Source organism: Pan paniscus, chromosome 11, assembly GCF_029289425.2.
Source record: "Pan paniscus chromosome 11, NHGRI_mPanPan1-v2.0_pri, whole genome shotgun sequence".
NCBI classification, from domain to species: Eukaryota; Metazoa; Chordata; class Mammalia; order Primates; family Hominidae; genus Pan; species Pan paniscus.
This window is the reverse complement of record NC_073260.2, coordinates 3,863,676-3,887,374: the sequence shown is the minus strand read 5'-3', so window position 1 is coordinate 3,887,374 and position 23,699 is coordinate 3,863,676. Positions and strand designations below refer to the sequence as shown.

The following is a 23,699-nucleotide window of genomic DNA, read 5'->3' as shown; positions in this document are numbered from 1 at the left end:
GTTGCACACCTTAAATATATACATTTTTGTCAATTACATATTTTTAAATAAAAAAGCTAAAAACTGTAAAATGTGCTTAACTCGTCTATTAAAAGAAACTGATATTCAGATTATATCAAAAAGCAAAATCTGACTGCTGTACACAAGAACTACACCTAAGAAAGTTACTTGAAAATATTGAAAACAGTCACTGGTCTATCAGGATATGGGAGAAAAAACCAACTAAAATTAGATGTTAAAGGAGAGGAAGAGCAATTATGCTAATTTTATCATTGCTCATGGTTTCCTACTAGTACATACCCTGTAAAGAAGGACTAAATGTAATATATATGATAACGGCAACACTAAACACAAAAATCCTAACCTTCCTAAATAACAAAGCTAAACATGATCTGAAATGGAGGAGGAAAGAATAAAGAAAAATAAAAATGGAAATAGGTAGGCAAATATAAATGAACAGTGAATGTATAAAAAGAAAAAATGGAAACTATGGAAGAGAATGTAAAATTCATGGAGGACAAAGTGAGAAAATCTAATGCACATTTCACTGGGGTCCCAGAAGAAGAGGAGAGAGAGAGTGGGGTAGCAATATTTGAAGAGATCATAGTTGAGAAATTTGCAAAACTGATGAAAGTTACTAGTTCATAGATTCAAGAAGACTAATAAATCCGAAGGAGAATAAAAAATAAATCTATAACTAGAATTTTCTATAGGGTAACCTATTTTTTAAAACTCTACAATAAAAAAATCTTAAGCAGCCAAAGAAATAAACAATAGTTTATCTACAAACCTCAGAATATTGCTGAGTTCTGACAAGAAACAAAGAAGCCAGAATACAATGAAATGATATATTGGAAGGGCTAAAATAGCCAATCGGCCAGTCACAGTGGCTCACGCCTATAATCCTAGCACTTTAAGAGGCTGAGACAGGTGAATCATCTGAGGTCAGGAGTTCGAGACCAGCCTGGTCAACATGATGAAACTCCATCTCTAGTAAAAACACAAAAATTACCCAGGCATGGTGGCGGGAGCCTGTAATCCCAGTTACTTGGGAGGCTGAGGCAGGAGAATTGCTTGAACCCAGGAGGCAGAGGTTGCAATGAGCCGAGACCATGCCACTTCACTCCAGTCTGGCTGAAAGAGCAAAACTCCATCTCAAAATACAAAAAAAGAATATAATAGCCAATCTAGAATTATCAGGTCGATTGGAGGATGGGGAAACTATATACTCTGTACAGAAAAAATATAAGCATAAGGGTACTGAGAAATGGAAAGTAACAGAATGGGAACAGATAGCATCCAAACACTAACCAAATGAAAGCTGGCTATGTTAATATTAGAAAAATAAACTTTAAAGCAAAAAGCATGACTGGCAATAAAGAGAAACACTTCAAATTGATAAAATAATCAATGTATCAGTTGGATACAGTGATTTATGCCTGTAATCCCAGCACTTTGGGAGGCCGAGGTGGGAGGATCACCTGAGGTGAGTGAGGAGTTCGAGACCAGCCTGGGCAACATGGTGAAGCCCCGTTCCTACTAAAAATACAAAATTAGCCAAGCATGGTGGTGCATGCCTGTAGTCCAAGCTACATGGGAGGCTGAGGCAGGAGAATCGCTTGACCTCAGGAGGCAGAGACTGCAGTGAGCCAAGATTGCACCACTGCATTCCAGCCTGGGAGACAGAGTGAGACTCCATCTCAAAAACAAACAAACAAACAAAAAAACCCACTGAATTGAGTCATATACTTGCAACAGATGAATTTTATGGGATATAAATTATTCCTTAATAAAGCTGTTTAAGAGAGACAGGCACAATGCACAAATAGCCAATAACGGCAATAAAAGTGGCAAGACCACAGACCCTACACACACACGGCAGCTGTGAAAATGGTGTGGAGTGCAGCTCCATGCCAATATGTTTGAAAATAACATTTAACAGACAAATTCCAAGAAAAATACAACTTACCGGGCCAGGCGCAGTGGCTCACGCCTGTAATCCCAGCACTTTGGGAGGCCAAGGTGGGCAGATCACAAGGTCAGGAGATCGAGACCAGTCTGGCAAACATGATGAAACCCTGTCTCTACTAAAAATACAAAAAATTAGCCGGGCATTGTGGTGCGTGCCTGTACTCCCAGTTACTCAGGAGGCTGAGGCAGGAGAATCGCTTGAACCCAGGAGGCGGAGGCTGAAGTGAGCCGAGATCATGCCACTGCACTCCAGCCTGGGCGACAGAGTGAGACAATGTCTCAAATAAAAAAAAAAAAAAAAAAAAAAGAAAGAAAGAAAGAAAACAAAAATACAACTTACCAAAATGGATGCGAATACAGTTCCTAAGTATTCCTGTAACTATTTAACTATTTAAGTCCAGCCCAGTAAGTAATACATACAAGGAATAATATGACAATCAAATGTATTCCAGGAATTTCAAGTTGTTGACATTTGAAGATACATCAGTGTCACTCACAACAATGAAAAAATAAAGATGTTTACAGGTACAATATGCTGAAATTTTAAAAAATAAATAAATGTAAATATCTTTAAAGATGAAAAAATCATTTGAACATCTTAATCGTGAAGAAATTCAACATGTATTCTATAAAATTCAGAATCTATTCATGATTTTTGAGAGTTTGTAGCAACCTACAAACTACAAACTAGGAATAAGATGTAACTAGAAATAAGTAATACAGCAAACACCTCACTTGGTGAAATTCTGGAGAACAGAAATGAGACATGGAAGTCTGCTGCCATCATTTCTGATTAACACTGTACTTCCTAGTTAATGCAGTAAAGTCAGGCAAAGGAAAAAAACGTTAACCACCAAGGAAAACATAGGAGAAAATCTTAATGGCTGTATTAGTCCATTTTCATGCTGCTGATAAAGATAAAGACATACCCAAGACTGGGTAAATTTTTTTTTTTTTTAAGACAGAGTTTTGCTCTTGTTGCCCAGGCTGGAGTGCAATGGCACGATCTCACGACAACGTCCGCCTCCCGGGGTCAAGCCATTCTCCTGCCTCAGCCTCCCAAGTAGCTGGGATTACAGACATGTGCCACCACACCCAGCTAATTTTGTATTTTTAGTAGAGACAGGGTCTCTCCATGTTGGTCAGGCTGGTTGCAAACTCCCGACCATAGGTGATCCACCCGCCTCGGCCTCCCAAAGTGCTGGGATTACCGGCGTGAGCCACCATATCTGGCCCAAGACTGGGTAATTTATAAACAAAAAGAGGTTTAATGGACTCACAGTTCCACGTGGCTGGGGAGGCCTCACAATCATGGCAGAAGGCAAAAGTCACATCTTTCATGGCAGCAGGCAAGAGAGAACGAGAACCAAGCAAAAGGGGAAGCCCCTTATAAAATCACCAGATCTCATGAGACTTATTCTCTATCACGAGAACACTATGGGGGAAACTGCTCCCATGATTCAATTATCTCCCACCAGGCTCCTCCCACAACATGTGGGAATTATGGCAGCTACAATTCAAGATGAGATTTGGGTGGGGACACAGCCAAACCATATTAATGGCCTTGGGTCAGGCAAGGATTTCTTAGGTATGACTCAAAAGCATGAATAAGAAAAATACTATAAAGTATACTTTATTGAAAATTAAAAATGTCTGCTGTGCTAGCACCACTATTAAGAAAATGAAAAGATAAGCCACAGACTGAGAAAAAAAAATTTGCAACACACATATCTGACAAAAGGCATGAATCCAGAATATGAAAGAATTCCAGAGTAAGAAAACAAATTTTTTTCTAATTTTAAAATTGGGAGAAAAATATGAATAGACACTTCACTAAAGAAGATACACAGATGGCCAGGCAGGGTGGCTCACGCCTGTAATCCCAGCACTTTGGGAGGCCGAGGTGGGTGGATCACAAGGTCAGGAGATCGAGACCATCCTGGCTAACATGGTGAAACCCTGTCTCTTAGTACTAAATATCCAAAAGAAAAAAATTAGCCAGGCGTGGTGGCGGGCGCCTGTAGTCCCAGCTACTCCGGAGGCTGAGGCAGGAGAATGGGGTGAACCCGGGAGGTGGAGCTTGCAGTGAGCCGAGATCACGCCACTGCACTTCAGCCTGGGCGACAGATCGAGACTCCATCTCAAAAAAAAAAAAGAAAGAAGATACACAGATGACATATGAACACCCAAATGATAATGAACATCACTTGTCATTAGGGGAATGTAAATTAAAACCATATGAGATATCACCACATACCACTTTAAATAACTAAAATTAACACACACCCTGACAATATGGAGAGCAGACGAGGATATGGAGAAACTGAAACTCTCCTTCATTCCTGGTAGGAATGCAAAATGGTACCGCTGCTTTGGAAAACAATTTGGCAATTTCACATAAAGTTACCACATGAGCCAGGGCTTTCACCCCTTGGTGTTTACCCAAGAGTAAAGGAAATACCTGTCCACAGAAAGACACCATTTTTGGCAGCGTGGTTTGTAACAGCCAAAACCTGGAAACAATCCAAATATCCATCAGCTGGTGAGTGGATAAACCAACTATTGTACATCCGACGGAACACAAGCCAACCATTCAAAAGTACAAACTTCTGATAAATGCAGACACGTGGATGAGTTTTTAATGTACTATGCTAAGTGAAAGAAGCCAGATCCAAATGACTACATAATTGCTCCAAATTAGTATGCCCATCAACTTCTGAATGGATAATGAAGCTAGTGATTGAGTAACTGAAACAGTGTGATTTGAAAACAGAGTATGGAAGCCAGAACCAGATCTTTGCATAAATGGACACTTGATTTATAACAAAAGTGCTACTGCAGGGCACTGAGGAACGAATGGTTTCCTCAATTCATGGTTCTGGGACAATTAAATTTTTTTTTTTTTTTTTTTTTTTTTTTTTTTTTGAGACAGAGTTTCCTTCTTGTTGCCCACGCTGGAGTGCAGTGGCAAGATCTCAGCTCACTGAAACCTCCACCTCCCGGGTCCTAAGCAATTCTGCCTCAGCCTCCTGAGTAGCTGGGATGTCAGGCGCCCACCACCACACCCAGCTAATTTTGGTACTTTTAGTAGAGATGGGGTTTCACCATATTGGCCAGGCTGGTCTCGAACTCCTGACCTCAGATGATCCACCCACCTCAGACTCCCAAAGTGCTGGGATTACAGGCCTGAGCCACCGCAACCGGCCATTCATAATTTTTAAAACATACATAATACCTACTTCACCTTATGCACAAAAGCTAGTCCCACATGGACTATAAAGCTAAACAGGAGAAGCAAAACAATAACAATTTTTAAAAGTAATGTAAGGAAACAACCTTATAACCTCAGAGCAGGCAAAGGAAAAAAAATGTTAACCACAAAGAAAAAATATTGAAATGTTTAACCACGTTAAAACTAAGCTTCCCCAGGACAGTTCAACACATAAAAAACCGATCCATGGGCCAGGCACAGTGGCTCACATCTGTAATGCCAGCACTTAGGGAGGCTGAGGCGGGTGGATCACAAGGTCAGGAGATCGAGACCATCCTGGCTAACACAGTGAAACCCCGTCTCTACTAAAAATACAAAACTTAGCCGGGCATGGTGGTGGGCACCTGTAATCCCAGCTACTCAGGAGGCTGAGGCAGGAGAATGGCGTGAACCCGGGAGGTGGAGATTGCAGTGAGCCAAGATCGCGCCACTGCACTCCAGCCTGGATGACAGAGGAAGACTCCATCTCAAAAAAAAAAGAACTGATCCAATGTATAAACCATATCAACAAAATGAAGGGAGAAACCACATGATCCTCTCAATAGATGAAAAAAATAAAAAAGCATTTGACAAAATCCAACACATTTTTGTGAAAAAAACAAACAAAAAACCCTCTCACAAACTAGGAAGAGCAGAAAATTACCTCACATAATAAAAGCCATATATGAAAATCCCACGGTGAACAGTACACTCAATGGTGAAAGACTAAAAGTTTTAGCTCCTCTAAGATCAGGAACGAGACAAGGATGCCTGCTTTTGCCACTCCCATTCAACATAGTTCTGGAAGCTCTAGCCAGAGCAATTAGGCTAGAAGAAGAAATAAAACGTATCCTATCCAAATTGAAAAGGAAGAAATAACTAAACTATCTCTGTTCACAGCTGATATAATGTATGTAGAAAACTCCAAGGATGGGCCAGTGTGGTGGCTCATGCCTGTAATCCCAGCTACTCGGAAGGCTGAGGCCGGAAAATTGCTTGAACCTGGGAGGTGGAGGCTGCAGTGAGCTGAGATCTCACCACTACACTCCAGCCTGGGCGACAGAGCGAGACTCCATCTCAAAAAAAAAAAAAAAAAAAAAAAAAAGAAAGAAAGAAAACTCCAAGGATTCCACATACACACAGTATACACGAATTCAGAAAAATTTCAGGATACAAAGTCAGCACATAAAAATCAGTTTCATTTATATACACTAACAAAGAACAACCAGAAAAGGAAATTATGAAAACAATTCCATCCACAATGGCATCAGAAAGAATGAAATTTTTAGCAATTAACTTAACCAAGAAGGTGAAAGCCTTGTACAAAGAAAGCAAAAAAAAATTGTTGAAAGAAATAGAAAATATAAATAAACAAAAACACATCCTGTGTTAACAGATTGGAAGTTGTAATATTGTTAAGATGTCAATACTACCCTAAGTGATCTATAGATTCAATGCAATTCCTATCAAAATCCCAATGATGTTTTTGGCCGAAAGAGGAAAACTCATTCTAAAATTCATATGGAATCTCAAGGGACCCCAAATAGCCAAAACAATCTTCAAAAAGATGAACAAAGCTGAAGGACCCACACTTTCTGATTTCAAAACTCACTACAAAGCTACAGTCATCAAAAGAGTGTGGTACTGGCATAAAGACATATAGACCAAAGGAATGGAATAGAGAACCCAGAAATAAACACTTGCATACATGGTCAAATGATTTCTGAGAAGAGTGCCAAGACCATTCAATGTGGAAACAATGGTCTTTTCAACAAATGGTGCTGGGAAAACCAGATATTCACATGCAAAAGAATAAAGTTGGACCCTTGTCTTACACCATATAGAAAAATTAACTCAAAATGGACCAAAGACCTAAATGTAAGACCTAAAACTATAAAACACAGAGCAAATGCTTCAAAACATTGGATTTGGTGATAATTTCTTGGATGACAGCAAAGACACAGGCAACAAAAGAAAAAATAGACCACTTAGACTTCATGAAAATTTAAAATTTTTATGCATCAAAAGACACTACCAACAAAATTAAAAGGCAACCTACAGAATGGATGAAAATATTTGAAAATCATGTATCTAATAAGGGATTAATATCTAGAATATATAGGGAACTCCTAAGATTTAACAACAACAAAAAAACACGATTGTAGTGGCTTATACCTGTAATCTCAGAACTTTGGGAGGCTGAGGCGGGCGGATCACCTGAGGTCAGGAATTCAAGACAAACCTCGGCAACATGGTGAAACCCCATCTCTACTAAAAATACAAAGATTACCGTTTTGGCAAGGGCTGACAAATGCGAGATATAGAAATACCAGCCTAACAACTTTTCCAGTGACTCCTGACCTCAATGGGTGGTTTCCTGCACAGCCAGTACAACTGCAGCTCCTCGCAGCTGTGGCACAGCTACTCTCCCATCTGGTAACCGAATCCATCCTTCCTCCATCACTTGTCCTGCCTCTACCTGGAGAAAGTCCTTTTCATCTTTAGAAGAAGTAGGTACAAGATCAGGTGCCTGAGGGAGCAGAGGGGCTGTGACTGATGCCCAGAAGGGGGCAGATGCTGCTTTTTGAGCCTCTGAGTCAGTGCGGGGATTCCCCAAACCCACCAAGGTGGAAGCTCGCTGGTGTCCTCTGCAATGCATAACTGCCACCTTGTGGGGTTTCCATATTGTTTCTAATCATTGCAAGATTTCTTGTTGATATTTTATGTCTTTTCCCCCAGAGTTCAATAGGCCCTTTTCTTTATATAATGCACCATGCACTTGAAGGGTTAAAAAGGCATACCGAGAATCACTGTAAATGTTTACAGTCACCTTCACTGAGTTCTAAGGCCCGAATGAAAGCAATGAGTTCAGCTTTCTGGGCTGAAGTGCCCTGGGGCAATGATCTGGCTTCAACAACAGTGTCCAGGGTTACCACTGCATACCCTGCACCTCTCTCTCCTTGCGGGTTGATGAAGCTGCTCCCGTCCACGTATAGTTCCCAGTCTACTGATGCCCAAGGCCAGTCCCGGAGGTCAGGTCTGCTAGAGTCAACTGAATCTAACACTTCTACACAGTCATGCTCGACAGGGCTCTCTGATACCGGTGTAATGCCCAAACTCGTTTTTACTAACCCTATTTTTAGACTCCCCCTTTTCCTTTAATCACGCAGCATTGTTTCCACCTGAATGGACTCTCCCTTAACTAAGAGAACCAGACAGACTCCATCTTGGCTCTTTCATTGGCAGCTCCTTCCTCAAGGACTTAACTTGTGCAAGCTGACTCCCAGCACATCCAAGAATGCAATTAACTGATAAGATACTGTGGCAAGCTATATCCGCAGTCCCCAAGAATTCGTCTGATTGATAATGCCCAAAGCCCCGCATCTATCACCTTGTAATAGTCTTAAAGCCCCTGCACCTGGGACTGTTTACTTTCCTGTAACCATTTATCCTTTTAACTTTTTGACTACTTAACTTCGGTAAAATTGTTTTAACTAGACCCTCCCCTCCCCTTCCTAAACCAGGGTATAAAAATTAATCAAGCCCCTTCCTCGGGGCCGAGAGAATTTTGAGCGTTAGCCTTCTCTCGGTCGCCGGCTAATAAAGGACTCTTAACTCATCTCAAAGTGTGGCGTTAGGACTCTTAACTCGTCTCAAAGTGTGGCGTTTTTCTAACTCGCTTGGGTACAACACCGGGAGCAAAGTGGCAGGGTTCAAGATGTTACAAACTTCAGTGGTTATACGGGGATTTTCACAGAGAAAACTTTGGTACTTGGTGAGTGTGGCATTCGTTAGCCAATGATGTCCTTTAGTATTCATTAAAGTCACCACAGCACGGGGGGCCTTTATGTTCAGGTGTTGCCCAAGAGTCAGCTTATTTGCTTCTTGTACTAGCAGGGCAGTTGCTGCCAAGGCCCTCAAACACGGGGGCCATCCTTTAGGAACCCTGTCTAGTTGTTTAGAGAGGTAGGCCACCGGCCTCGGCCAGGGCCCCACAGTTTGGGTTAAAACTCCAACTGCCACCTTTTCTCTCTCTGACACATACAATGTAAAAGGCTTTGTCAGATCGGGCAGCCCCAGGGCTGGGGCTGACATACGTTTTTTCTTTAACTCAGGCTTGCTGTTGTTGGGATCCCCATTCAAAAGGTTCCCGGTCCCCGCCCCCTTTGTGACCTCATACAAAGGCTTGGCTAATACTGCAAAGTTTGGGATCCACAGTCTACAAAACCCCACAGCTCCTAAGAATTCTCTCACCTGCCTTCTGCTCTTAAGCTCCGCTAGATGGCAAATAACCTGCTTTCTTTCTGATCCCAGGCTGCACTCCCCCTGTCGGATAGTAAATCCCAGTATCATATATGCTGTCGGCAGATCTGAGCTTTTTTCTTGGACACCTTATACCCACAGTCCTCCAGGTACCGGAGTAGGGCAGCCGTTCCCTTGGCGCACCCAACTGCCATGGGGTGTCCCAGCAAAAGGTCATCAACATACTGGAGCAATACGCAGCCTAGGTCTCTGGTGGGAAACTTCTGGAGGTCTCGAGCCAACGCCTCCCCGAAGATGGTGGGGGAGTTCTTAAACCCTTGGGGAAGCCGGGTCCAAGTGTACTGAGTAGTGACACCTGACTGCGGATCTTCCCACTGAAACAGCCAGAAGCTGTTTGCCTCAAGGGCTAATCTGATACTAAAGAAAGCGTCTTTTAGGTCCAAGCAGGTGAACCAGCTGTCCTCAGCAGGCAGCAACCCCAGCAATGTGTACGGGTTAGGTACTGCTGGATGTAAAGTCACTGTAGCTTGATTAACCAAGCACAAATCCTGTACCGGCCTGTAGTCCTTGGTCCCTGGCTTGGGAACAGGCAGGAGGGGAGTGTTCCATGGAGACTGACAAGGAACTATAATTCCAAAAGTTCTTAGGTGTTTGAGGCGAACCTGGATACCTTTAAGAGCTTCTCCGGGGACTGGGGACTGTTTTTGCCTAACCGGCTGGGCCCCAGGCTTAACTTCCATAAGTACAGGGGCTTGGTTGACTGCCAACCCTGGAGGGTTGTCTTCCACCCACACTCTTGGCCACCACTTAGCCAAAGCTGGTCTTATCTCTTGGCCCGGCTCAGTTAAGAAAAGTCTCTATTCCTCCTCTCAGGGGACCATAAGGGTCATAACGACTCCCGTTCCGGGTAACTTTAGCAGCAAAGAGCCATGCTCTGTAAAAGAGACAGTGGCTCTCAGCTTGCTAAGCAAGTCCCTTCCCAACAAGGGCAAGGGACAGTCAGGCATGTACAGAAACTGACGAATCACTGTATGTCCTCCTACAGCACAAGTCCGAGGCAAGCAGAAAGCTTGCTTTGCTGAAACCCCCATGGCTCCGATGATGTCAATAGTCTTTTTGGATAAGGGGGCAACTGGGGCAGTTACTACCGAATGTTCAGCAACAGTATCTACAAGAATATCAATGTCTTTACCCCTGACTGTCATGCTGACCGTAAGCTCTTTCGGGGCACTTGAGCCCGGTCCCCCTCAGTCCAATAACCCCTCTGCCAGGTTGAGCAGGGCCCCTTCCTCCTTGTCTGGGGCCTCCTGCTCTGAGTCACCTTGTTTTCTTTTTAGCTGAGGGTATTTGTTCTTCCAATGTCCTATTTCTTTACAATAAGCACACTGGTTATGCTGCAAACTCTGACAACCAAGTTGAGTTTCTTTCCCAGGGCCCCCTTCCCTGGCCTCTTTGGGGGCACCCCTCTGATTGCTGCAGCTAACAGGTCGGCCTTTTGCCGGGCCTGACGTTCATTCTCTCTGCGGTTTTCCTTACGGCTTACTGCATCCCTGTTTACAAACACCTGGTTAGCTATTTCTAGTAACTGATGTATTCATCCCTGCAAACCCAGTCTGTTTCTGCAGTTTTCTTCTAATGTCTTCTGCGCTTTAACTAGAGCCATGTGAATCATGCACTGATTTTCAGGGCTATCGGGATCAAAGGGAGTATACATACGATAGGCCTCACACAGTCTCTCAGAGAATTGTGCTGGACTTTCTTCTTTTCCCTGAATGACCTCAGAGACCTTGTTAACGTTTGTGGTCTTCTGAGCTCCCCTCTTTAACCCTTCCAAGACAGCTTCCCTGTCTCGCTTTAGCCTTTGCATATCCTCTCTTTCATTTGGGACCCACTGGGGGTTGGTTCCTGGTAACTGGGTCCTTACATACTCTTGGGGGTTTTGATAATCAGCTGGTGCATGTTCCTCTAGCCACTTAGTTGCTGCTTGGAGCACTCTCCACCTTACATCTGTGTTAAAGAGGAACATGAGCAGCTGGTGGCAATCAGCCCAAGTGGGGTTATGGGTCTGGATAATAGTTTGCAGCAAATCAATTCGAGCTTGTGGCTTTTCGGTATAGGACGGGGTATTGTTTTTCCAGTTGAGAAGGTCGGCAGAGGTGAAGGGCTGGTACACAAAAACACGCCTCTCCACCACGTGACCATCCTCATCTATCCCAGTATACTGCTGCTCTCTCAGGGGCATTTGTATCCCAGTTATGGGTCTTAAACGAGCTGCCAAGGGAGGGGTTTCTCCTGAGGCTTCACCTCCTCTCGTCTACTCTGGGTGGCCTAGGGATATGCTTGTCTTGCAGAGGTGCAAGCACTGTGGGCTCAAGACTGGGGAGCCTCTCTCCCCGGTAAGGGGAGGGCACAACTGGGATCACTGGTGCCATCTCCTGCAATGGATCTTCTGATGTTGGGTCAAACAGAACTTCAGGAGTTGATTTCCCTGGGCGGGTGGAGCGGGATCCTTCCTTGGCTATCTGTCCCTTTGCTACTAGCATTGCTGCTGCCTGCCCTCTTAGCCACTGTGGGGGGTCTAGCACCAGCTGTAACCAAGTGTCTATGTATGGGAACTGGTCTAGGTATCCTTTACCAGTTACCTTGTGCCACACCTTAGAAACAAGGGACCTGTCCAGGCTTCCTTCTGATGGCCAACCCACTTCTAATGTTGGCCAATCTATTTCACGCAAAGTTCTAAGTTTCCCTGGTGTCATAGTAACCCCATAGCCTCCATTAAATCCTTCCTGGAAATTTTTCAACATAGTTCCTTGTAGAGTGGGCTTACTTTGTGTCTGACCCGTTTCCTCGAGACAAAACACCACGCTCACACCACACGCACACCACAGAACAAAGAACGCGTAAAAAAGGCACACACACACTTTCTCAGTTTACACCAGACCAGAATCAAAACCAAAATGGGAGTATCCAGAAATCCAAGCCAGGTCAAAACCAAAACCAAAGTATCAAGCAATCCAAGCCAAGTCAAAAACAAGAACCAAAGTGCCGGTACAGGCACGCCATGGGTGATGAGGCCACGCTTCCACTCAAATGGAGTGGGCAAGTTCCAAAGACCAGTCTTACCGAGTTTCAGATGTCCAGACCAGATGTTCAGTGCCAGTTCCTTGCCGGTGTTCAGCCATTGCGTTGATCCTCCACCCGGGCCTGCCACGCGCTGCTCTGATGAAGAGTTCCAACCGGGGCAATTTCCTACGCGGGAGCGCTCTCAGGATCCACGTTGCTGGAGCTGGTCAGAGTCCCCCGCAGAGACGCTCCACAGGGCAGGCCTAAGCGGCCTAAAGGGCTGCCTCTAGGGTCCGTTAATCACCTCGTTTCCCAGCCAGGGAACCAAGAAATGTAACAGGACCAGCGGCAGACAAAACTCCTCAGACACCGGATTAAAGAAGAAAGAGGTTTTTTTATTCGGCCGGGAGCATTGGCCGACTGGCGTCTTAAGAGCCGAGCTCCCCGAAGACAGAGTTCCTGGCCCTTTTAAGGGCTAAGTGGTTCCACGTGAAAGGGTCGTGATGGATTGAGAGCACCTGTGGTTAGAGTGGGGGGCGGGGCTTAGTGATGGATTGAGAGCACCTGTGGTTAGAGTGGGGGGCGGGGCTTAGTGATGGATTGAGAGCACCTGTGGTTAGAGTGGGGGGCGGGGCTTAATCTTTTAACCTCAGGCCGGGTCATCAGTGGCACCAGCTGGTCTTGCCACTGACTTCATTCCTGTTGTTTTTCAACTTGTACTTCCTTCTCCTTTTCAGAGACAGGAGACAGTAAGAGAAATGGCTTCTCTCCTCACCACCTCACACCCATTAGGATGGCTACTGCTAAAAAAAAAAGTGTTGGTGAAGCTGTAAAGAAATTGAAACATTTGCAGGGCCGTACACGGCGGCTGACACCGGTAATTCCAGAACTTTGGGAGGGCAAGACGGGAAATCACTTGAGCCCAAGAGTTTGAGACCAGCCTGGGCAACATAGCAAGACTCTATCTCTACAAAAAAAATACGAAAATTAGCCAGGCATGGTGGTGTGTGCCTGTGGTCCCAGCTATTCGGGAGACTGAGGTGGGAGGATTGCTTGAGCCTTGGAGGTGGAGGTGGCCCCACTGCACTCCGGCCTGGGGGACAGAGCCAGACCCTGTCTCAAAACAAACAAACAAAAACTCATTTGCGTACTGTTGGTGAGGATATAAAATGGTACAGCTGCTTGGGGAAATACTATGACATTTCCTCACAAAAGCAAAAAAAGAATAACCAAGTGGTCCAGGAATTCTTCTGGGCATATACGCAAAAGAATTGAAAGCAGGGTCTCTAAGAAATATTTTCATACCCGTGTTCCTAACAGCATTACTCACAATCACTGAAACAGAAGCAACCCAGGTGTCCACCCACAGGTGAATGGACAAGCAAAATGTGTATACGAACCACGGAATATTATTCAGCCTTAAAAAGGAACACAATTCTGGCTGGGTGCAGTGGCTCACACCTGTAATCCCAGCACTTTGGGAGGCCGAGGCGGGCGGATCACGAGGTCAGGAGATCGAGACCATCCTGGCTAACACAGTGAAACCCCGTCTCTACTGAAAATACAACAAATTAGCCGGGCGTGGTGGCGGGCGCCTGTAGTCCCAGCTACTCCGGAGGCTGAGGCAGGAGAATGGGGTGAACCCGGGAGGTGGAGCTTGCAGTGAGCCGAGATCATGCCACTGCACTCCAGCCTGGGCGACAGAGCGAGACTCCGTCGGGGAAAAAAAAAAAAAAAAGGAACACAATTCTGACACACGCTACAGGGCGGACGGATCTTAAGGACACTGTGCTAAGCGACACAAACCAGTCACATAAAGGCAGATGCTTTAGGATTCTACTTACATGAGGGGCCTAGAGCAGTCCAATTCATGGTGACAGAGTGGAAAGGTGGTTGCAGGAGCTGGAAGGGGATCGTGGGAGGTTGTTGTTGAATGAGTGTACAGCTTCACCTTTACAAGGTGGAAAGAGTTCTGAAGATGCTTGGTGGCAATGGCCGCACAGTATTATAAATGTACTTAACCCAACTAAGCTTTACACTTAAAAAGGGTTAAGATGGTAAATTTTATGTTATGTCTGTTTTACCACAATTTTTTGTTTGTTTGAGAAGGAGTCTTGCTTTGTCATCCAGACTGGAGTGCAGTGGCGCAATCTCAGCTCACTGCAACCTCCACCTCCTGGGTTGGTGCTGGGATTACAGGCGTGCGTCACCATGCCGGGCTAATTTTTGTATTTTTAGTAGAGACGGGGTTTCGCCATGTTGGCCAGGCTGGTCTCGAACTCCTGACCTCAAATGATTTGCCCACCTCGGCCTCTCAAAGTGCTGGGATTACAGGCACGAGCCACCATGCCCAGCCTATTTTACCACAGTTTTCAAAATGGGAAGAAGATAAGAGATTCTATTCATCAAAAGATTCCAGGAAGAAAAGGAAAAGGCAAGTTAGAAAGTGGAATAAAATATTTGTAATATATGTAACCAAAAATAGCCATTTTCAGTCATTTCCATTTTATTATTTAAAGAAATTTTATGAAGCAGCGAGAAAAAAGATCATTAACACAACAGGAAAAATAGACAAGAGGCCTGACACAGCACTTCACCAAAGAGTGTATTTAGCCATTCCAGATGGGGGAGGCGGGGAAACAGGTGAATAGGAAGGGCTGTCCGGGGTGGGGGGAGGGGAGGGGAAACAGGTAAAGAGGAAGGGCTGGCTGGGGTGGGGGGAGGGGGAGAAACAGGTGAAGAGGAAGGGCTGGCTGGGGTGGGGGGAGGGGGAGAAACAGGTGAAAAGGAAGGGCTGGCCGGGGTAGGGGGGAGGGGGAGAAACAGGTGAAGAGGAAGGGCTGGCTGGGGTGGGGGGAGGGGGAGAAACAGGTGAAGAGGAAGGGCTGGTAGGGGTGGGGGGAGGGGGAGGGGAAACAGGTGAAGAGGAAGGGCTGGCTGGGGTGGGGGGAGGGGGAGGGGAAACAGGTGAAGAGGAAGGGCTGGCCGGGGTAGGGGGGAGGGGGAGAAACAGGTGAAGAGGAAGGGCTGGTAGGGGTGGGGGGAGGGGGAGGGGAAACAGGTGAAGAGGAAGGGCTGGCCGGGGTGGGGGGAGAGGGAGAAACAGGTGAAGAGGAAGGGCTGGCTGGGGTGGGGGGAGGGGGAGAAACAGGTGAAGAGGAAGGGCTGGTAGGGGTGGGGGGAGGGGGAGGGGAAACAGGTGAAGAGGAAGGGCTGGCTGGGGTGGGGGGAGGGGGAGGGGAAACAGGTGAAGAGGAAGGGCTGGCCGGGGTGGGGGGAGATGGGGGAAACAGGTGAAGAGGAAGGGCTGGCTGGGGCAGGGGGACAGGGGGTGGGCTGTGCAGTCAGAGGGGACAGAACACACCAGAGAGCAGGCATCCTCCACCTGTCGGGAACTGTGCCGTCCGGGCCTGTCCTGGCTGGCCGCAGGTACCCTGCATAAGGCTGCTCCGCACGCCCCAGATGATTTTATAGCCAATGGATAGAGTGGGGAAAGTATGGAATGACTTCAAGTACAGGTGTCAGAATCGCTTCAGTCACAAGGGAGGAAGCCGTAGGGAAAATATAGACAAGGGCGGTTTGTCTGTCAAAGAGAAAAGCATCCACACAGGGAGACTCAGCTCAGCCACAAAGCAGTCCCTCAAGAGAAAAACATTTTCCCTTACTACTGGGATTAAGCCCTTCCAAGAATTCTTCAAGGAGACACCAAAATGGTGCCACCAAAATCTCTCAGATTATTGAAACAAGCACTGAAAAGGACAATGATTCTTGTGTTACCCCAGGAACAAGACTTCATGAAGAGATGCCTACTCTCCACATGGTCCACAGGTGGGAGGAACAAACATTCCTGTTCCACAAAGACCCAGAGTTCACTGGCTGCTGATAAAATGTTTACTAGAGGCCGGCGCACTGGCTCATGCCTATAATCCCGGCGCGGTGGCTCACACCTGTAATCCCGACGTGGTGGCTCACACATGTAATCCCAGCACTTCGCAAGGCCAGGTGGGGGGATCACTTGAGCTCAGGAGTTCATGACCGGCCTGAGCAACATAGTGAGATGCCGTCTGCAAAAATACAAAAATTAGGCCAGGTGTGGTGGCTCACACCTGTAAACCCAGCACTTTGGGAGGCTGAGGCGGGTGGATTACCTGAGGTCGGGAGTTCGAAACCAGCCTGACCAACATGGAGAAGCCCCGTCTCTACTAAAAATACAAAATTAGCTGGGTGTGGTGGTGCATGCCTATAATCCCAGCTACTCAGGAGGCTGAGGCAGAAGAATCGCTTGAACCCAGGAGGCAGAGGTTGCAGTGAACCGAGATCACACCATTGCACTCCAGCCTAGGCAACAAGAGTGAAACTCTGTCTCAAAAAATGGAAAAAAAAATTAGCCGGGCATGGTGGGTGCATACCTGTAGTCCCAGCTACTTGGGAGGTTGAGGCAGGAGGATAGCTTGAGCCCAGAAGCGGAGGTTGCAGTGAGCTCAGGTTTAGCCCCAAAATGGCATCTGATTAAACAGCATGCAGCTCCTGTGAGCCCACATTCAACATTTCTGACACATTTGATCCATCTTTGGTTTCTACAGAAGACAAAGAAGATAGGCTTAGAGGGAGAAGATGGCTTGGTATTGAAGAAGGGGTAGATCCCCCTCCCAATGTACAAATAAATACATTTGAAGCTACTGCACAGGTTAATCCCTTAAAGAAACTGGGACCAAGGTTAGCTCTTGGAGTTGCTGAAATAAGTGGGGACAGTTCTGCAATTCCACAAGCTGACTGTGACTCAGAAGAGAATCCAAGCGCCCTGTGTTTGCGGTCATGGAGGCAGAAGTAGCATCAGTATCTGGAGACAGCCTTGCCGATGTTAGCAGACGGGGAGCTTGGAAAGTCCACACACAGACTGATTGCACACACTGCCTCATGCCCGCTTTGCTTCAGATTACAGGGAATCGCTGTGACGGGGGAGTGAGGGACTGTTAGGAAGCAGAAGCCCTTCTGGAAAGGAAACTCGAAGGCCCTTTTTTGCTCAGGGACTCTGTGCAAGAGGACACCTCCTCTCTGTGAGCTTCCGCCGCTGCACCCGGTCCCTTTATGCACAGATTGAGCAGTGGGATCACAGCGTGTGTTTTGATGGCCATGGCCCATGTGTATTTCACTCCTCCGCTGTAACAGGTCTTTTATTTTTATTTTTTGTTGTTGTTGTTGTTTCTTTTTGTTATCGTTTTTGTTTTTGAGAGGGAGTCTTCCTCTGTCACCTAGGCTGGAGTGCAGTGGCGCGATCTTGGCCCACTGCAACCTCTGCCTCCTGTAACAGATCTTTTAGAACATGATCAAAATCCCAGTTCCTGCTTGTTTTTGTTTGTGACAGAGTCTCACTCTGTCACTCAGGCTGGAGTGCAATAGCATGATCTCTGCTCAGTGCAACCTCCACCTCCCAGGTTCAAGTGATTCTCCTGCCTCAGCCTCCCAACAGGTGTGTGCCACCATGCCCAGTTAATTTTTTTTTTTTTTTTTTTTTTTTTTTTTTTTTTTTTAGTAGAAACGGGGTTTCACCATGTTGGCCAGGCTGGTCTCAAGCTCCTGACCTCAGGCGATCCACCTGCCTCAGCCTCTCAAAGTGCTGGGATGACAGGCGTGAGCAACTGCGTCCGGCTTCATTCATGTTTTTTGAACCACTGCTTACTGTATCTCTAAACAGGACCTTTCCTTTCAGCCTGCAGCATCTGTCTGCAGGAGTCTGCAGGTGCACTGCGTATGATGCAATCAGTGGGCTCCCTTTATCATCAACGTGGCAGAATTTTTTAAAGGACTATCATTATAGGCCAGGCATGGTGGCTCACGCCTGTAATCCCAGCACTTTGGGAGGCCAAGGGGGGGCGGATCACGAGGTCAGCAGTTCGAGACAAGCCTGACCAACATGGTAAACCCCATCTCTACTAAAAATACAAAAAATTAACTGGGTGTGGTGGTGCGGGCCTGTAACCCCAGTTACTCAGGAGGCCAAGGCAGGAGAATTGCTTGAACCTGGGAGGCGGAGGTTGCAGTGAGCCGAGATGGCACCACTGCACTCCAGCCCGGGTCACAGAGCGAGACTCCGTCTTGAGAAAAAAAAAAAAGGGTATCATTATAAACAAAAAGTTAGAGTTTGCTAACTAGAAAGAGAACCAGTCAGGACAAAGCAAACTGTCCTGTCCCCAAAGGGTGTTAACTCAGTTCACTTTTGTGTGCATCAGACAGTGCCCCAGAACAAGCACACACATCACTGCTGGGTTTTTCCATGCCATCTTTGACCTTAGTGCTGGTATCTGTTAGGTGCGACCTGCTGTTATTTATCCAGATGAACGTGGTGCCTGGTGGAGCAACAGGAGACACCGCTCCAGGTGGTCAGTAAGCCTACCAAAACATGCGGCCAATGTAGCTAACAGATGGGTTTGTAATGGCTGTAGTCATTGAGTGAGGCAGGTCAGGGGCATCTGCTCTGACAAATTCAATTTCTTACTGAAGAACAAATAATTAATATTGGATGAGTATTGCAACTGTCTGACTAATGCCTAAAATATTTTTTCTAAGAGTTTTTCTATCATCTTCCAAAAGTAGTGACGTTTGAAGTTACTATAAGTCAAGCTTTAGAAGTCAAAAAAAAAAATGAAAGACTGCCTTCCTTTTAGGAAAAGAAATGCAGTTTTCTGGCCACGAGGGCATAGTGCAGTTCACTTAAGTGTTGATGTATTTTATAGTCAGATTCTTTCTCTTCTCCAAAAGCTACTGTTAGGTAAACCAGCTTTTCTAAATAGTCATTCTTAAAATTTCAGACTTATAAATTTAGTAGTAGAATTTCGTCTAAAGGTCCTAGGTATTAATATTTTTAATGAGTGTTTTAACTTAAAACAGGTATGTGGAATCACTTCTGCAATATAGTCTTTTTTTCTTTTTTCTTTTTTTGAGATGGAATCTCATTCTGTCACCCAGGCTGGAGTGCAGGAGCATGATCTCAGCTCACCGCAGCCTTCACTTTCTGGGTTCAAGCAATCCTCATGCCTCAGCCTCCCAAGTAGCTGGGATTACAGGTGCCTGCACCACACTGGGCTAATTATTGTACTTTTAGTAGAAACGGGGTTTCACCATGTTGGCCAGGGGGGTCTCGAACTCCTGAACTCAAGTGCCTCGGCCTCCCAAAGTGCTGGGATTACAAGGGTGAGCCACCATGCCCGGCCTCTGCAATATAGTCTGGCATGTAATTTTTTAAAGTTGATGTGCAGTCTAATCATTGTTTCATGAAAGTTGGATCTTTCCTTATGCCCATGATGATTTCATGAACCATGAAGAACACGAGACTAGAAGATGCCCCATCAAGACAGACAATAATAACTGCAATGGTTGCTGATGTTGAGTTTATTGTTAAACTGTAATTAATAATTTGGATAGCAGTAGTTACCTCTTTGTTGTAAATTCTCATAGCTGAGGCCGGGCACAGTGGCTCATGCCTGTAATCCCAGCACTTTGGGAGGCCAAGGCAGGCAGATCACGAGGTCAGGGGGTCAAGACCATCCTGGCTAACACAGTGAAACCCTGTCTCTACTAAAAATACAAAAAAATTAGCCAGGCGTGGTAGCGGGCGCCTGTAGTCCCAGCTACTCGGGAGGCTGAGGCAGGAGAATGGTGTGAACCTGGGAGGCGGAGCTTGCAGTGAGCTGAGAACGCACCACTGCACTCCAGCCTGGGCGACAAAGTGAGACTCCGTCTCAAAAAAAAAAAAAAAAAAAATTCTCATAGCTGAACTGCTTAAGTATAATGTATCGAATTTCAGGGCAGTTCATTCTCAATGGAAAATCTGAAACCTAAATTGCAAATTTAAAAGGTGCTGTACAACCATTGTATCTGTAAACGACTTTACTTAGCAACTTTTTGTCACCTGGAATACTATGTAATACTATTTGAGTGGGCTCTTTTGGAAGTTACATCAGGTTCTAGTGTCTGCTTCTTAGAATCTGAACCGAATGTGTACAGTTCTGTCCTAGACATTTTGCACTAAAGCAGCCTAATCTGTCCTTGTATCTTTTTGTTAATGTGCTCTGTGCCACTGCGGACTGCTTCCTGGTTTCCTTCCATGCTGCTGCAGAATGTCATTTTACACTCCCATGGCTATCACCAAGGCTACAGGAAAGAAAAGATACATATATATATATATATATATATATTCGAGACAGAGTCTCGCTCTGTTGCCCAGGCTGGAATGCAGTGGTGCAATCTCGGCTCACCGCAACCTTTGCCTCCTGGGTTCAAGCAATTCTCCTGCCTCAGCCTCCTGAGTAGCTGGGATTATAGGTGCATGCCACCACGCCCAGCTAATTTTTGTATTTTTAGTAAAGACAGGGTTTCACCATGTTGGTCAGGCTGGTCTCGAACTCCTGATCTTGTGATCCGCCTACCTCGGCCTCCCAAACTGCTGGGATTACAGGCATGAGCCACCAGGCCCAGCCAGAAAAGCTGTATTTGTATGCAACACTAACCCTTGGACTGCGAATGTATGTTTCTTCTTGCTGTGCCTTGTTACAGCTGCTTTTTTGTGCTAATAAAGTATGTTTGGTGTTCTCCTTGTTTTTTGTTGTTGTTGTTTTTGTTGTTGTTTGTTCGTTTTTTTAAGAGTATATTTAAATGAGAAACAACCACATTAAAAAATGCTTCTTTGGTAATCACAGAAGTGAAAATTAAAGCTATAATGAAATAACACCTCACATCCATCAGACCAGCTGAAAATAAAAAGACTAACAATAATAAACCTTGGCAAAAATACAGGACAGCTTGGACTCCCATGCCCTGCGGTAGGAGCGTGAACAGCACAATCTCTTTGGAAAACTCGCAGTGCCTTCTAACAACATTGAAGAAACGCCCACCCTATGACCTCCTAATTCTACTCCTATATATAATATACACTCCTATGTATATACCCAAAAGACATGTGTGCACATGTTTGCTGGGAAACAGGCATGAGAATGTTCACAGCTGCCTTATTCATAATTGTCAATCAAGAACGGATAACTTGTGATGTTCATAAAATGGGATTTGACAAAATTCAACAACCAGTCCTTAAAAGCAGAACAAAACAAAAACGTGGATAAAAAGAATAGTTGGATACTTCATATCTATCTCTGTCCAAACTCCAGCATCATGCTTAATGGAAAACACTAGAGAATTTTCCACTAAAGGCAGGGACAACTGTAATCCTAGTGCTTTGGGAGGCCAAGGTGGACGGATCACTTAAGTTCAGGAGTTTGAGACCAGCCTGGCCAATACTGTGAAACCCTGTCTCTACTAACAATACAAAAATTAGCTGGAAATCGCTTGAACCCAGGAGGCAGAGGTTGCAGTGAGTGGAGATCATGCCACTGCACTCCAGACTGGGCAACAGAGCAAGACTCTGTCTCAAATAAATAAATAAATAGTCAGAGACAAAATGGGTTGCCGAGAGTCATAGGTTGGTTTTTCCAAAATTAGACCTAAGACTAGGACTGGAATGGGAGAAATGTATTTGAGGATGATCCCAGGAAGCACAAGTGAGAGAATGGAGAAGGTGAGACAAGGGAGTGGAAAAAACAAGACAAGTGATATATATTTTTTTGAGACAGAGTCTCACTCTGTCTCCCAGGCTGGAGTGCAGTGGTGCAATCTTGGCTCACTGCAAGCTCTGCCTCCCGGGTTCATGCCATTCTCCTGCCTCAGGCTCCCGAGTAGCTGGGACTACAGGTGCACACCACCACGCCCGGCTAATTTTTTTGAATTTTTAGTAAAGACGGGGTTTCACCATGTTAGCCAGGATGGTCTCGATCTCCTGACCTTGTGATCCACCAGCCTCAGCCTCCCAAAGTGCTGGGATTACAAGCGTGAGCCACCATGCCCAGCCGACACGTGATTTATAAGTAGGACAGGGCTGCAGCCCACTGTTCTCCGAGCTCTGCCCTCAGAGGAGTCCTTCATTTCCATAAGGAAAGGCCCCTGTGGGCAGCTGATTTGCTTTCTCACTCTGGTTCTTCCATAGTGAAAGTGAGGCACCCAGAAGCCCGTGTGCAACTTGAACTATCTCCGTTTGCACTGTGGGGCTTTCACCAATAGAATTTCCTTTAAAACTCTGTGAATTACTTATGAATGCGAGGCAAGTCCTCTTCATCCAACAGCGTCATGCCCACAGATCTTTTTTAGACAGTCCTTTCTTTGACTTGGGTGGGATGTGAGGGTGCTATGGGACAACACCCTTAAGATTCTTAGAAGTTTGTTTGTTTCCCTGGGAGGCTGTACTGGCCACTGCCTGAAGTCTTTCTGAGGTTTTAACAAAGGACTTAAGCTACACGTCTCATTTGATCTTTACCCTGTGACCACTTATTTGAAACAGTTTTATTCCAGTCCAGCAATCTGGGCTCCTCTCTACTTCCTCTAGATTTATCTTGCAAACTGGATGGTTCTCATTTCGACTCACCTCTCTCTCTCTCTCTCTGGATCTCACACAGTGAAATGAAACTACCTGTCAATTTCAACATTCTACTGAGAAATCTTCTTGGCGGGATCCCACAAGTTTGTCAGGTGCATTTTCTATCTCGTAGGTTACAGCAGATAACATTTTGCCAGATGTTGGGCTACCATGTAATGCCATTTTTCCAGTAGCCATAGCATTTTTTATACCTTCCAGACTCCACTAACAGTTTTCCATTTTCTCAGCCCTTGCTAATAGTTTCCTTGTCACTTTTCCATTTTCTGCCCACTGTTTGGTCCCAAACCTATGGCACATGGTTTAGGTTTTTGTACAGCAGCACCCCACTTCTGGATTCCAATTTCTATTTCAGTCAGCTTTTGCTGCATGACGAACACCCCCAAAACTAGTGGCTTAAAGCAACGGCCATTTCATTTGTCATCATTCTCTCGGTCAACAGCTTGGGCTGTGCTCAGCTGGGCCATTCTTCTGCTGGTCTCAGCTGCTCTCCTGCATCTGCGGTCGGTTGGTGAGTTGGCTAGTGGCTGGGTGATCAAGGTGAGGACCTCCACTGGGACAGCTCACTGCCGTCCTGGAGGTTTGTCATTCTCAGCCCATCCCACAACCCTGAGCACAGCCGATTACAGCAGATACCTGACCCAAGGACACAAACCCACAAGTCGGTGTGTCAGC

General features: G+C 45.6%; 1 long non-coding RNA gene and 1 pseudogene across 1 annotated transcript in view; one reads left to right on the top strand and one right to left on the bottom strand.

Moving 5' to 3' along the window:
• Nucleotides 1-14,805, bottom strand: part of LOC129398723 (uncharacterized) — a 96,561-nt gene extending 81,756 nt beyond the window's left edge. The window contains exons 1-2 of the long non-coding RNA XR_010108993.1: nt 14,392-14,805; nt 12,608-13,065 (exon numbers count right to left, since the gene is read on the bottom strand). This is a non-coding gene — a long non-coding RNA (uncharacterized LOC129398723). The remainder of the gene's footprint in view (nt 1-12,607; nt 13,066-14,391) is intronic.
• A 1,022-nt stretch (nt 14,806-15,827) lies between these two features.
• LOC100970562 (suppressor of cytokine signaling 5-like) lies at nt 15,828-20,800 on the top strand (annotated as a pseudogene).
• Nucleotides 20,801-23,699: the final 2,899 nt, after the last annotated feature.